This window comes from Conger conger, chromosome 1 (assembly GCF_963514075.1).
Source record: "Conger conger chromosome 1, fConCon1.1, whole genome shotgun sequence".
In the NCBI taxonomy this organism is placed as follows: domain Eukaryota; kingdom Metazoa; phylum Chordata; class Actinopteri; order Anguilliformes; family Congridae; genus Conger; species Conger conger.
In genome coordinates this window covers 6,549,174-6,562,664 of record NC_083760.1, presented here as the reverse complement: position 1 = coordinate 6,562,664, position 13,491 = coordinate 6,549,174, and the positions used below count along the sequence as shown (strand labels likewise).

At 48.3% G+C, this 13,491-nt stretch overlaps 1 protein-coding gene across 1 annotated transcript in view; it reads right to left on the bottom strand.

Annotated features, from left to right (window-relative positions):
• daam2 (dishevelled associated activator of morphogenesis 2) overlaps positions 1-13,491 on the bottom strand; it is a 156,274-nt gene that overhangs the window by 142,115 nt on the left and 668 nt on the right. The window lies entirely within an intron of this gene.

Genomic DNA, 13,491 nt, shown 5'->3' with positions numbered 1-13,491 from the left:
TAATTGACCCAGGTCTGCAAGACATAACAAATAGGGTTGGGGGGGGGGGGGGGGGGGGGGGGGGGTTGGTGCTTGGGGTGTGTGTGCGTGTGTATTGCGTTCCCAGAACCCCATTCGCAATTCTGGTGCTCACCTACCTACGTACCATCTTACGGGCCAGAACCTCACTCACTGTTCTGGTGCTGACGTTCTGGGCCCTGGGCCCTGATCCCTGGCCCGGTCTCTCCTCTCACACCCTGGCTCTGTCTCCAGTGCTGCTCCAATTCACTTTGTCCTCCACTTCCGCCCTTTTTCTCCGTTTCCCCCCCCCCCCCACCTTCAATCTCTCCCTCTCTTTTTCCTTCACGTCCGCTCTTGGCTGCCCTGTTTTTTCCACTGTTCCGTTCTGTTCTTTCTCTCCCTCTGTTCTCTCTCTCTCTCGCTGTGAAAGGTTGTCCATCCTTATGTACCTGCCAATGCCCCTCCCCCCCTCCTTCACCCCTCCTCTGTTCTTTTTGTTCCCCTGTCCCTGTACATGTCCCCTTCCTTCCTGTACCACGGCCCTGCCTCTCTCTCTCTCCTTCTCTCACTTTCAATCTCTCTCATCTCACTCTCCTGCCATCCCATCAATTTAATCTCTTTCTGTTTCTCTCCTCTGTGATGTACTGTTCCTGTCCTCTGCTCTTCTTTCTCTTTCTCATTCTCTCTCTCCCTCATTCTCTCTCTCTCTCTCTCTCCCTCATCTCACTCTCCTGCACTCCTTCTCTCTTTGTCAGTTTGGTCCCTCGGTTTCCTCTGTTCCTGTCCCCTGCTCTTCTCTTTCTTATTCCCTCTCCCCCTCCCTCTCCCTCATCTCACTCTCCTGCACTCCCTCTGTCTGTCTCTTTGCTCTCTCTATTTCCTCTGTGATGTACTGTACCTGTGTCCTGCTCTTCTCTCATTCTCTCTCACTCTCTCTCACTCTCTCACTCTTTCACTCTTTCACTTGTTAGTGCGATCATTTGCGTTTCTGGAAAATGTCTCAATAAAGGTGTTTTTAAATCTCAAATCTCTCTCCGCCTCTCCTCTGTTATTCCCCCCCTCTCTCCCTCCTCCTCCGAGGGTCCTCTGCTCTCTTGCCCCCCAGTGGCAGAAGGTGTTGAAGGGGAGTGTCACTGTCAGCTGGTGTTGAGTTCTCTGGAAGACACCATGTTCTGCGAGCGGTTATGAAGGTGTTTACAGAGAGAACTGAGAAGCACTACATTATATTACATTATTGGCATTTGGCAGACGCTCTTATCCAGAGCGACGTACAGTTGATTAGACTAAGCAGGAGACAATCCTCCCCTGGAGCAATGCAGGGTTAAGGGCCTTGCTCAAGGGCCCAACGGCTGTGCGGATCTTATTGTGGCTACACCGGGATTAGAACCACCGACCTTGCGGGTCCCAGTCTTTTACCTTAACCACTATGCTACAGGCGGCCCCTAGAAGCACTAGAACCTGTTCCCACAGTGTGATAAAAACAGATCGGAAATATGCTTCGGTTTTATGGACCGTGGCATTGTTGGGAATAAACAGCCAACAACCCGAGTTTCCTCTGCCACAGAGTCCAAGGCTGCTAAAGATGCAGTTCGTTATCATTACTAACCTTTATTAACACAGAACGGTAGCTTCACGGAGCACAGCATCACCCTGGTAACATCCCTAAATCAGCCTAACCTGCATGTCTTTGGGCCGTGGGAGGAAATGGGAGTACCCAGAGGAAACCCACGCAGACACGGGGAGAACATGCAAACCCCACACAGAAAGGGATTCAAACCCATCACCTTCTGGCAGCGAGACTGCAAACGCTATCCGCTGCACCGCCATGCTGCTCTACTGTGGCACAAAAAGAAAACAAGAACCTCTCATCCATCCCAAAAAAAAAAAAAAAGGAAGAAATTTAAAAAGCGAGCCTCTGGAAACAGCCTCACCCACACAGCACTGCAGACCTGTGAGTGTGAGTCTCCCACGATGCACCGCTCTGACAGCGTGAGTCTCCCACGATGCACCGCTCTGACAGCGTGAGTCTCCCACGATGCACCGCTCTGACAGCGTGAGTCTCCCACGATGCACCGCTCTGACAGCGTGAGTCTCCCACGATGCACCGCTCTGACAGCGTGAGTCTCCCACGATGCACCGCTCTGACCCGACGCTCACGCTTTGGCGGGTCCGTGGGCCCACTGCGCACAGGAAATAGCCGCGCTTTCCACTTCCTGTGAGCCCTGCGGTGGCTGGGCTGGGACGCTAACTTCAGCCTGCTTCAGAGGCCATATCCTAGCCACACACTCAACGCTCAGCGGTTCCTCCTGCCTCTCTCTCTCTCTTTCTTTCTCTCTTTCTGTCTGTCTCTCTCTCCCCCTTTCTCCCTCTATTGCCCCCCACTCTTTCTCTCTCTCCCCCATTTCATTGCATTACATTACATTATTGGCATTTGGCAGACACTCTTATCCAGAGCGAAGTACAGTTGATTAGACTAAGCAGGAGACAATCCTCCCCTGGAGCAATGCAGGGTTAAGGGCCTTGCTCAAGGGCCCAACGGCTGTGTGTATCTTATTGTGGCTACACCGGGATTAGAACCACCGACCTTGCAGGTCCCAGTCATTTACCTTAACCACTACACTACAGGCCGCCCCGTCTCGATTTCTCTACTTCCATCGCCCTCTCTCTTTCTCTATCTCTTCTGCCTCCTCTCCCTCCTCCTTTTTTCTCCCTCTTCCCCCTTTCTCACTCCATCACCCCTTTGCTCTCTCTCTCCCTCTATCACCTCTCTCTATCTCTCACTCTCTCTCCAACATCTTTGTTCCCTCCCTCTTTATTTTCCTCTTTTGCTCTTTCCTTTTCCTTGAGACACCCTCTCTCTTTCTCTCTCTCCCCAATGTCTTGTGCTTATTTATTTATTTATTCATCTAGTTTTTATTCTTAAAGTTGTTTCCTTTCATCCTTTTATTCCTTTCATCCCTCTTTTGTGTCTTGTTTGTAAACACTTTTCAAAGGTCTGTTTGTTGCTAGAGAATAAAGTCCCCCCCTCTCTCTCTCTCTCTGTATTTTTCTGTTCCCACTCTTTCTGAGAGGATTTTGGCATTTCAGTCGCTGTAAACCCAGGAACCTATTTTTACCCGGCAGTGAGGGAGTTCAGGCCCTGCGGCCTGTGATCTGGGCCTTCAGCTCCCGGCTGAGCGCTCCGGTCTCAAACCCTGCTTTCCTGCTCACAGAACCGCACGCTCAGGCTCATTCCTGCACCTACCACACCACTTAATGCTATATTGTCGGTTTATATAGCGACTGCCGCGATTGCTTGTGACACCGATGGTTTGGCAGCATCCCGGCTCTCCGGGTAAACCTTTGTGTGTGCACTTTTGTACCTCTCTCCGGATAACAGCGTCGGCTAAGTGGATAAATGGAAAAGGCTCTTGGCTCTTGGGTTCGAGGTTTATGCCTCGACTGTGAATGAAGGCGGCCAAGCGGCAGGGAGGAGCGATCCAGCCCTCAACGCTCTCAAAAATAAGAAGGTACCTAAAAACGTACAAATGCTTGTCGCTGGGCCGGTACCCGATAGGTATGCACCTGAAAGAGAGCATTACTGTACGTAACTTTCAGGGTGCGTTTGGGAAATGTGATCCTTGAAGAACACGAGTGCTGGTTTTCTGGAATTTATAGAGGAAAAAAAATGCAAGTGCAGAACTGCGAACTGTTTTTGCCAGGGAGGGGATTTGTACAGAACGTCTGTATCGGGTTACAGAGAAATCAGATAAGAACGATCTGAACGATTGTCTGATTAGTGATACTCTTAATATTCTCTACTGCTGCTGTTATTGCTACTATTATTACTACTACTACTACAAATAATAATTATTATTATAAGAATAATAGTAATAATAGTACCGACAACTGTATTTATACAGATGCTATTTATACAGTCTAATCCACATACAGACAAATAGGTCTTTTGGATTTTAAGTAAGTATGATCTGCACTCATTGAGCGTGTTGAAGTTGTATTCAGATTTCCACATTTCCTCAATAACCTCCTGTCAAGATTATGACAAAAAAGAATCCGCTTCATGTTTTTAGATCCAGAGACAAAGACAGCTCGAGACTGGTGCACACCTTCGTCAGTGTTTACCTGGGCTCCCAACACATGCCAAAACATTATAGGTACATTAACAGTAACATTTAAGAATGTACACAGTTGCTTGACAAAGGCTTCCTTTAGTCCTGGACAATGGAGAGGAATCTTAGCACCTCAAAATATTTACAGAGTATTTAAATAAATCCGAGTCTTACCAGTAACCCTACCCAAAGAAACCAGTTAGGAAAAAAAACCCAAAACAATGTTGAATCTGTCTAGCATAAATAGATTTCTGTAACAAAGAGTCACTTTCTGTGAAAGCAGTCAGTTCCGCCTCTGCGCTATGGCTAATCCAGACAGCAGTCTGTGGTAGAAACACGGCACACTGCAGAAACCAAGAAATATGTCAATCTCAACAAGCATTTCAGCCTCATATTTAGACTTCAAATGTTATTATTGTGACTTTTTATTGCTAAATAAGTACACACTGCCAATGAGGTGAGACAGTTTGACTCACTTCAGGATTCGCCAATGGTCGATTCGATGGGCGATTCAACGGTTTGCCAACATTTCACTTGGCAAGCGAACGGTAACTTAAAACAACAAGCCAATACTTTGTATATTGAAAGGAAAAGCATTCATTCCGAGACTAAAACGCTCTTGTTGAGACAGAGTGCAGTCCGGTAACATGGAAGCGAAAGCAAGCAGGACGAGACCCGGTTCTCAGAAACTGGCTTGTCGACAGCGAACAGCTCACGGGGGGGGCTGGAGCGTGTCGTATCTGTGCTTAATCCGTACGAGGCTGACGCACCTGAGACCTGCGTTTCACGGGGACATCTCTGCCGCTCAGTGGAGTGTGCGGTAACGGATATACGGCACGGCGCAGGGTCTAAACTCTTCACGCAGGTGAAGTTTAACAGGGCGTCACATCCCACTAATGTCTGATAAACACTGAACATAAAGCAAAACATTTAACATTTTGGAAAACAGTTTCAAATGAATTCTTCGAAGACACTGTGGGAATTTTGGCTTCTAACAAACACATTTGAAACTAAAATATCGGAATCTTCTTGGAGAGCAATAATATTAAGATACTTAGATACCCACTCCACTGTTTTGTTCACCTCCGAAAGAACAGACACCTCCACATACATGCTCCACATACACACACAGACGCACCGCTCACAAACAATCACACACACAAAAACGCACATACACACAATCACTCAGAACAGAACAAAGTGGCTCAGGGAGAATGTGCTGACCAGACAACCTGCTTCTAATCCCCTAAAGCTTTTCCATTCTGCCGTGATTTCACCACCTCGCCTACCCCCCCCAACACCCCCACTCCCCCCTCACCACCCCACCTCCCAAACCCAAGCGGCCAAAACCTGCCTTCTTTTTTGAAGCTCATTTCCTGGTCATGCTGAGAGACCCTGAGAGACAGTGGTCCCTGTGTTCAGTGCGCCACTGCGGCTGGCTCCAGTGAGGGTCATTCAGACCCGTTTTCAATGTAAAGTCAATGGTACAATTGCGGTACAAATCAATCAATTTTTCCCACAAAAAATGTAGTCGCAATCTGTGTTTTGTTTTCTTCATGTAATGCCGCTGATGAGTCACCATGGCAACTGCAGCGCTATATAAATGCCTATTTACAGCAGGGAACGTGGAGGAGGGGTGTTGGGGTGGGGTTACAGATGTTTTTGGGGACGGAAGACCCCACGGTGTGGCCGTCTCTGAAGCTCCCTGACAGCCTCCGGACCGGCGGCCATTTTGTTGACATTAATTAAGACGTAAATAACAGGCCGGGGCAGAGCCCCATCAGTGCGGTGAGGCAGAACCGCCAAACCCTCAGCGGAGCCCGTGGCCTAAGACATCTCCCTCTCATGTTCCGTAATAAAAGACTCGAGAAGCCTGTCAAAGTCTTTTTTTTTTTTTTTTTTTTTTAAACAAACTTCCTCTCCTCCACTACTGGGAAAACAAAACAGTTTACATACGGGACTGATTAGTGCGCAGCGTCAGCGCGTTTGTGTGTTGGAAGAGCACGCGGACTCGGGCGCACGGTTGATGTCCGTGATCTGCACACGCCTCACACGCTGGTGTGAACGGTCGTGTGAACCCTCGTGTGAACGCTCGAAGCTGGGGAGCGTCTTTTCCTGAGGGTCTGTCTTCCGCATTTTCGGATTTCTGCTCACGCCGTATGACGCAAACGTCTGCCGTTGAGCTTTCACCGTATTCCCCGAGCATTTCCTGAGAGGGAAGAGGGTGCAAAACAAGGGTGCAAAACAAGGGTGCAAAACGAGGGTGCAAAAAGAGAGTGCAAAAAAGTGGGTGCAAAAAATAGTTGTTCTCAATGCATACTGTAGCTAACAATTGAAAGTTCCCAGCATGCTGTTAAAACCTGTTCATTATGATCCAGACCATCATACAACCCATATACTGTGTGTGTGTGTGTCTGTGTGTGTGTGTGTGCGTGTGCACATGTGCCTGCCTCACTGTCTGTCTGTATATATTTATAAACAGTACGTAGAATGCGTGGGTTGAACATTTAGTCCGACAGACCTGGCAGATCTCCAGCCAGTGAGACGTAGTTTTCAGGAGTAGGACTGCTTGAAAGCTGATGCACAGCGCTCACATGCAAAACAAAGAACACGAAGGTGTGACAGTATTATTGTATCTACTGGTTTGGTGCTCAACCTGAAAAACTCCTTTGAGGACTCACGGGTTTAAAATGGCCGCTTGTGTAATTAGGAACAAGCTGGAAGCTGCCTTAAACGAGGGCAGCTCTTTGGGCAAATAAACAGTTTAATGAACGATTAGTATCTGCTCAGACACGCATCCCGACTGTCCCTGGGGACGGAGCGATGGAGAGAGGGAGATAGAGGGAGACGGCGAGAGAGAGGGATAGAGAGAGGGAGGGATAGAGAGAGTGAGAGAGAAAAAGAAAGAGTAAGAGAGAAGGAGAGGGGGAGAGAGAGATAGAGAGTCAGAGAGAGAGGAGAGAGAGGTAGAGAGAGGGAGACACAGAGAGATAGAGAGAGGAAGAGAGGGAGAGGGGATTGAGCAATCACGGCTCTGTCGAGCGAAGCAGCAGGGAACAAAAGAGAGTGAAAGCGTCTCTCACTGGCACAGACGCAGGTACAACAGCACATTTCTGCTGCAGATTATTCCTGACACGTGGAGGTGTTGTGATGTAAACCGAAGGTCGGCCCAAGGTCAACAGCTCCGCGGGACCCGATGGAAACGGGACCCGGGGTTGGAATGAACACCTGTACGTCCAGGAACACCCGACCCGGAGCGAAGACAAGGATTAGAGAAAACGAAATTCCAGCGTCACTTTGAACACGAGCTACCGCAGGAGCTACCTCCGCTGCGCCGTATGACTGCGTTTCCGCAGGGCGACGCGATTCACCTGCGGCCTGGCCCCACGCTCGCCCGGAGAGAGGCCAGCAGGCCCCACACCATTCATTCACTCGCCCGGAGAGAGACCAGCAGGCCCCACACCATTCATTCACTCGCCCGGAGAGAGACCAGCAGGCCCCACACCATCCATTCACTCGCCCTGAGAGAGACCAGCAGGCCCCACACCATTCATTCACTCGCCCGGAGAGAGACCAGCAGGCCCCACACCATTCATTCACTCGCCCGGAGAGAGACCAGCAGGCCCCACACCATTCATTCACATTCCAGGCGGTGACTGCACCTAGCAAGGCAGGCGGCAGGCCGAAAAAACTAGATAAACAAAGCGCATCTCCTTTCTTCTGAGCAGAAATCAGAACGCATCTTTGGCCGCCAAAGCATCCTGCTGGCCGCAGCGTAAGGGCCGCGGTGGAAACGATGGAAAGCCGCGGTTAAATTATTCATTTTATTTGTGAGAAGTTGCGTCGCAAACAGACAGCGGCGAATGAGATGAAAGGAATTGTAAAAAGAAAGGCAGAAACAAGACCGAACTTGAGGCTGAGCTCGCGTTTGAAATACTGGTCTGTTCCGCGGCTGAGATAAAGCGCTCCGTTTTCTGGCCTGCGTGCTAAGGCGCTTTTTGGGAAGAGCTTGGCTGGGCACGCTGGAAAGTGGGTTTGTTTTTTCAGCGCTGCGTTTCAGGCAGCTGAACTCTCCCACTCACTCTCACTCTCACTTTCACTGCTGGGCCCGGGGCATGCTGGTTAGGAACATCAGCGGGAGGGGAGTGAGAGTGCTGGGGGCGTGGGGGAGGGAGGATTTCTCGATTTTGGTTTCTGACCAGTACTGGAAATGATCTTTTTTTTGCCATGAATTCATCTTTAAAATGTCAAATATAATCAATGATGATTATCATTATATTTATTGTGTTTTTACTTACTAACTGTTAATGTTGTTTTAGTATTTGATTGAACGTGTGTGTGTTCAGTGTGAATGGAGAGACCAAAAGAGTGAAAGAGAGAATGAGATGAAGGTGATATAATGTTTGTAGAGAGAGAGAGAGAGAGAGAGAGAGAGAGAGAGAGAGAGAGTCTCTGCCCAGCTGATACCCTGCACATGCTCAGTAGAGTAGTTGTCCTCCATGACAGGGGCTCTAATTGCAGAACACATTATCCATCACCTGTGTGAGTGCAGAACAACCTCGTAGTGTACAACCACACCAGTGGCTACTGCTCTAACTCTCCCATTAGCATCTCCATCACAGACCAACAGACACAGATAGACATGTTCAATGGACAGACAGACAGACAGACATAAACGTTAGACAGACAAACAATACAAGACAGACAGATAGATAGATAGTTAGATACATTCTTTATTGACCTTCCACAGACATTTTATATTCACAAACTGCACAATACAAAAGGATAAGAAGACAACCCTTAGCCTACATAATAAGCGTCACTGAATGTGCCCTATCAGGGCCGTTTGCACCCATATCAACCTACTTCCGACTGACCTCATTATTAGATGCGGTTTTGTCAGGCACCGATAACACACATTGGAATGACAGCCTCTTGAAGCGCGGACGCAGCCTGCGATCTTGGGTCTTGTGGCAGCAGCGAACGGTGGCAGTTTGGCAGCGCTACAGAGTGCCGTCATGGGAAAGTTGCGCAGGTAGCTGTGCTCGACTGCTTCTGATTGGACGCCGCGTCCACGAGGCGCAGAGTCTGCATAACTTCCTGCCGCAAGTAATTCGAAATAATTACTTTTTTCTTTTCTTTTCTTTTAAAAAAAAAAAAAAAAAAAAAAAAAAAAAAGGCGAAGCGAGACTGTACAACGCTCCTCCGCTTAAACGCAACGCGATTAGCCCGATAGTCACAATTAATCCAGCCGCGAGGTGCACGGGAGGTAGCCGGGAAAAGAATGCGGTCCGCGTGGTAGGACTGGTTTGTTCGCACCCGACACCCATGCCTGGATTTGCGCAAGCGACACGGCCACAGCTTTCCACAGACAGACGGACAGACAGACAGACAGACATCGTTCTTTTCAGAGGACTTCTCGCTTTTTCGCTGCACATTAGCGGCGAAAAAAGTGCTGCTAACCAGATCTGAAGTTCAGGAAATGTGGTTTTATTGTTGTTGTTTTTTTTCAAATTCTTTACAATTTTAAAACATTTTTCTTTTTTTAAAACAGGAAAGGTGCGACACTAGAGGAACCCTTTTTATAGCCTAGTCCTGTAAGAATCCTCCCTCTATCATTGGTGTGAAGTGCGAAAGTTCCCAGACAAAGAACCCTAATCCTAATCAGTGTTCTCCTATGGAACATTTTTTTTCTTCTTCTGAGGGTGATTCATTCATTCATTCACTCTTTCATTCATTAATTCGCTGAGTCACACACCGAAACCAAACAAAATGAACAAGACTGCTCGGGCCGTATTGGTCAATAGAGAACGGCACATTCGATTATCTATAAAAGCACCACAAATTGATTCAACAGCGTACGTTATAGCCTCCTTTCCGCAGAGCAGTGGCAACGCTCGGTCGAATGTGAAAAACGTGTCTGTGATGCCGCGCACTTCTACGTTTCGACCGGCCTACTTTCTTTCAGGCGCCAATCCAAAGCAACTCGCATTCCTTACGCACAGTCCATTAACACTGTACAGCTGGGCATTTCACTGGCGGTTAGGTAACTTTCTAAAGAACACGCTTAATGCCCCGCAGAGGAATTGAACGCACGACCCTGGAGCTGGAGGCCTTCCCAATCCATTACCCTGCACGGCCACCCCTGACCCGGAGACAGCATGGAGATGGAGAACATGGGCTGATGTTCATCTCATTTATCATGAAATAAACCTAAAAAAAAAAGCTGAAAGTTCAGTGTGGAAAGTGACTGAGGCTGTGTTCAACACTGCATGCTATATACGACAAACTACATTAGTATGCACTGTGCACTACATACTGATTTCCTTAGAAACTTAGAAAGTTCCGGACACAGCCTGAGATTTCTTTGCAGATCCTCTCCTCCAGTGAGAGATTATTATATTATTCCTGGGCTCGGGAATAATACATCTGGCACGGACAGTGACCTGTTGCCCCCCAATGACAGAAGCCCTGATCACAGCTAACACCAACCCGGGTTCTTCGTGCTATTCATTTCCAGCGAGAAAACATTTCCAGTGGTCAGGTTTGACCAGTCTGCAACCGTTCCCATGGGAACTGAAAAAATAAAATCTTCAGACTAAAGGAAGGAAGCCCCTTCCCTCAGTGACGCCTGGCAGGCAGCAGGTTCAGCTCAGCCGACCACACATTATGTGTACATACTGCTTTGAATTCAGGTTTTCTTTAATGTAATTTTTTTTAAATCAAATCTATCTGTATCTATGTCACTGAGCTGTAGCTAGATGGCTAATAGGCCGCTATTGAGTTTTGCGGTTCTAAAATCTGCTGCCTTCCGGGCGTCACAGAGGGAAGGAAAGAGTTTTTACACTGTGAAAACCCACCTGCATGAGCTGCTCGGATGAAAAGCTTCCACCCCTGCTCATGCACACTCCAATGGAGGCGAGAAATTTATTTGAAGTGTAGCAATCACGAGGCAATAACGTTTTTTTTTTTTGGGGGGGGGGGGGGTCAATGTAGCTGGCAAACTCAGGGCGAGAGCGAGAACAACAGCCACTTAACCCTCCCGTCTGTAGAGCTGTGTGCGTAGGAGTGGTCACTGACACCGAACTCTCGCAATCGCCAAGGGCAACCGGATTTCAGCTATAGCTGACAGAAGGGGCCACGTGCCCCGGAGGGACACGGCATGACTCACATGCAACGGCATCGGGCCAACGGCAATCGAGCGTGTCAGCGCCCTGCTAGTCCCACAATGCGCTTTTATGTGCGATCACGTTGCGTAAGGGAGGGAGGTTAGTCCGGCGGCTGCGCAACCCGGCGAGCTCCGAGCGAGGAATGCAATAACCCTGTTAGCCCCAATCAGGAACGCGGATTTTGAACATATCAGTGAATTTCAATACCGGGGGAAAAAAAAAACATTTCCGCGTGAGCGATCTGCACGGCACGCACAGCTTTTCCATAGTGAAGCGAATCGATTAAGTGAAAGAATGAGCTAGAACTTGGACTTTTACGCACATGACGTCACTGAGCTGACGGTTGCAAAAATAATTATGTTCGCTGAATCCTACCAGGGATGCATAATTGATGTAAAGTTGGTGCAAAATTCACTTTAGCTGATGGGACTTGGGTCCGTTGATGGGCTGAAACATTACTAGCAGGCTTCCCTGCCAGACGTATAATGGCATGTAATATATGCTATGCAGTTAATAGCGGCTTGTACCACTCACAGTAACGAGCCAATCATTGTGTCACGCTGCGGGGAGTAAGTTATTTTAATTGGCCGAAATAAGCAAGGGACAGATAGCTAAGTGCAGCCCTGCCAATGGGGGTTCATGGAATGTCACTAAACAGTTTAAATGAGGAATCAGTCTGTCCGGCACAAAACAGGCCTGTGTCATCTGTCAAGCCATTCTAGTCCTTTGTCTCGCTGAGCACACTCTATTGCTCTTTGGAAAACACCATCCTTTAATTCCTGTATTCATTTGTGTGCATATGAGTGTGTGTGTGTGTGCATAAGAGTTTGTGTGTGTGTGTGTGTGTGTGTGTACTCTCAGAAATAAGGGTACAAAAACTGCCAGAAAAAATGTACAAATGGGTGTCACTGGGGCGGTACCCCTAGCCAGCAATAAACAACGTGTACCTTTTTTGCTTACTCATTTGTACCAAAAGAGAACTAAACTGTACTGTCGGGGTGCATTTGGGAAATGTGACGAGTTGGTCAGAAAAACGAGTGAATGGTTCCTATGTCCTGCTCTCTGCAGAGGGTACAGGACTTTGGTGTGGCACCAAGCCATCCAGGGGTGAAGCCAAAGTGGAGCATTCCCAGGAAAACACACCTACAGTGGGTAAGGCACTGGAATCTGAGGAAGAATGAGGTTCATTCTGCTGGATCTCAGCTGGGCGGCGTGGCCCCTGCACCCCATCTTCCCATGATCCTCAGGTGCTCAGATGCACAGGGTCTGGATCACATCAGAGCCTCCAGCCCTCACATCCATCAAAAATGAGAACTGCGTAGCCCGCAGTGAGTGGTTAGAACAGGCCCCATTCTAATGAAAGAAAACAACAACTGTGCTTTAACTGATGATCAATAACTGTATCTGCCAACTGTATGCAGCCGAGGTGTTTTAGTTTCGAAATAAATCACTGTACATGAGCCTACTGCTATTGTTATAGCGTTACGTAATTCTGTTCGGCAAGAGTTTCTTCAGAATTGAAGCATCCCACTGCTTGGCATTGCAGACAAACATCTTACACTTCCTGGTAATATGTTTTGGATATCGGTTTCCTAGCAAGTTATTTTGGGGGAGAGTCCTGGGTTCAGGTGAAATGCCAAGACACGGCACGCTGTGGTGAAATGTGAGCCCTTCAGAGTGAGAGAGAGAGAGAAAGAAAGACAGAGAGAGGGTGTGTGTGCATGTGTGTGTCTGTGTGTGTGTGTGTGTGTGTGAGAGAGAGAGAGAGACAGGAACAACACACTCTGAAAATATTCAGTTTCACTTCAATGAAACTACCAGCAGGAAAACTGAATAAGCCATCACCATAGCATGTGGACTTTGTTTACAAAATAGAGACAGGGATGCGGGCTCTCTTTCCCATAATTGAATCAGCCTTTTACAATAAGCTGTCAGACAATACGGGGACAAGGAAGTCAGCAGTTCCGAGCGGGTCCAAATGCATTCCTTGGAACGGCTTCGTTTCAGCGGCGACACAGACCGCACGAGGAGCAAGGCGGTCACCTGCATCCACGGCCCCGCCGCCGGTCCCGAGAGCTCTGCTGCTCTGTGCTTACTGTACGCGCAGATGACCGGTGGCCTAATCAAATAATCACGCTCCACTGCAGCGCCCGGCCAGGGCCCTGCCTTTGAACTGGCTTTATTAACTGTGTTTTATTACCCACCGAATCAGT